This window comes from Carex rostrata, chromosome 23 (assembly GCF_964058835.1).
Source record: "Carex rostrata chromosome 23, lpCarRost1.2, whole genome shotgun sequence".
NCBI classification, from domain to species: Eukaryota; Viridiplantae; Streptophyta; class Magnoliopsida; order Poales; family Cyperaceae; genus Carex; species Carex rostrata.
The window spans coordinates 385,252-387,794 of record NC_135940.1 but is presented as its reverse complement, the minus strand read 5'-3'; the positions used below and the strand labels follow the sequence as shown (position 1 = coordinate 387,794).

The following is a 2,543-nucleotide window of genomic DNA, read 5'->3' as shown; positions in this document are numbered from 1 at the left end:
AAAGGAGAATTAATTTTGAAGAAAGAACCTGTACTGGAATGCAAAAGATTGGTCATAACAATAACAAGTTGAGAATTTTTGGTAAGGACTAGCTAGGTGTGTGTGATATTACGAAAAATATATATGTTTTCATAAATCATGTAAAGTCAGGTTGTACCGATTACAAACAATAAGTGTTAGTCAGTGCTTTTGAACTTCATCGATCTGATGATTAGGTGCTAGAGCCTACACTACAAATATATTAGAGGGGCTAGGCCCTAGGGGAAAGCATGTAGGATCAATTTCTTGTTACCTCGTCAGTATAACACCCCTCGAGAAAAATCAATCAGATATTAAAACTTAAAAGATACTGAAAAGCGATCCAGAAAACATGGCTGTTATTTCTTCACCGGCCCATAAATCTTGTATTCAATAGATGACAGACAATCTGTAGCCCATGATTATTTTTTTTGAGAAACTGATAGTAGCTATCAGTGTATTACGTAGCCCATGATTATAATTAAGTTGATAATTAACTAGGTAGTGATAGCTTGTTGCTTGATGTGTTGCTGTAGAGTGCATCGGTGCTTAGTTAGTTAGGAGAAGATATTAAAACTTTGGAATGTCATGAGCCAACCAGTGTACAAAAAAACAAAATGCTGCTGCCCAGGATCGAACTGGGGACCTTCAGTGTGTAAGACTGACGTGATAACCACTACACCACAGCAACTTTCTTGTCTTATTTTTTGTATCACCATACAGCTCTATGTACTGGAACGCTGGAATTAATGCATCCACTTGCCGATCATAAAACAATATTGCATACTCCCCAAACTAATTCTAATTAATATATAAACAAAATTAATCCAATATTAAGCAATGAAAGTTACCACCAAAAGGGGGTGCACCATATCTTTTCTTTCCCTAAATTCCTAAATGAGAAACTATGCGCGCTGTAGACAATACGCCAGTAATAACTTTTATCATTTTTCTTGGACACGAGTTTACGGTTGGTACGCCTATCCTATTTTAGCAGCATATTATTAGCTAGTAACATTATAAAAAAATATATATATATAATATTGGTTTGATGTTTTTCTTTTTTTGAAAATAAGTGTTTTCATTAATTAACACTGGCCGACATCTTTTTCTTTTCATATTAATTTACATCTTGTATAAATTGAACATGAGTCTCTCCGTAGAAAGATGAAATATATTATCATGCATGTGCGATACGATCGATATGAAATAAATGCTTAATTTGATGTTATATGCTTTATAGTATAATCACGTGCATGGGAATAAAACCGGTAGCAATCATGTATTAACTATTTGGATAACTTATATATGTTAGGAATGGCTGGATCTATATTTGATTATATATATTTTCCAAAAGAGCACTTGTTACATGTTAAATGAAATATGCTTGCTGTAAAAGTAATAGGCCATGATCATTCTGAGGAATGGAATTATATATTACAGCTATATATATATATATATATATATATATATATATATATAATTAGACGTTACAACATATATGTGCTCTTTCAATTGTTTATTTATCATATTAATCAACTTTGTTGAAAGACCAAAATTGACCTCTGATTTAGCTTACAATAAGATTAAATGCATTCTTCTCCATTAAAAAAAAACATTACAGAATAAACAAAGAAAAAGACGGAAAACTACATATATAGCCTAGTTCACTAGTACAAAAAAATACATTCACTGACTGTTGAAATACCCCTATGCCGACTGTTATAGCGGCGTCAGTAAAACCGGCGCCAGTGATGCGATTTGTACGTGCACGTACGTGCACCCGCTCATTAGAGAAGAACGTTCTTCTCTAATGAGCGGGTGCACGTACGTGCATTTGTACATATATAAATTAATTAACAAATCTGAACAACACATAAGTAAAAATTAAATAGAATTAAGTTTCAAAGAATGAGCTACGTACATTCAGATTTTTTATTCTTCTTTTCAAGATTCTTTTTTACACATAAAATAGTACACAATGAGCATTTTCCAAACTCCTTTATGGTTTACATATATATATCTGCTTGAATTCCTTGCGGTACGTAGTTGGCCCATTGGTGGCACTGTGATTGGCCATGCTTCTACCATAGGTCTCCACAAATGCAATTGCCTCATCTATGGGCATGTCAGGCTGATCTCGGCAATATTGTTTTACCTCTACTACCAATGCCAAAGTCCAGAACTTCTTTTCTTTGGCGTTCATGCATAATCGCAAGTGATGCGATTGCTCCGTGAGGTTGTAGGGCCCTTCTATTTCTTTCTTAGGCCGTGCGGCTTTCTGAAAGGCAGCAGTCCATCTCAGTTTAGGTATCTCGGCTTAGGAAAAATGACAACTAGCTGGTTTATGACATGCCTAGTCTGTCTTGATATTGGTACTTTACCATTTTCTTCTTTATGTAATTCTATGGAGGGTGTGTGTTTGGGGGTCCCGAGGGGAGGAAGGGGCTGTGAACCAGGAGGTGGAGGTTCGACAGACGTTTCTCCTCCTTAATTTTTTCAAGCCAATTGTATTTCTCGGTAAA

General features: G+C 35.0%; 1 non-coding gene across 1 annotated transcript; it reads right to left on the bottom strand.

The window, feature by feature from the left end:
• Nucleotides 1-636: 636 nt before the first annotated feature.
• On the bottom strand, nucleotides 637-709 carry TRNAV-UAC (transfer RNA valine (anticodon UAC)). Its single transcript has one exon. It is a non-coding gene; the product is annotated as a tRNA-Val (tRNA).
• Nucleotides 710-2,543: the final 1,834 nt, after the last annotated feature.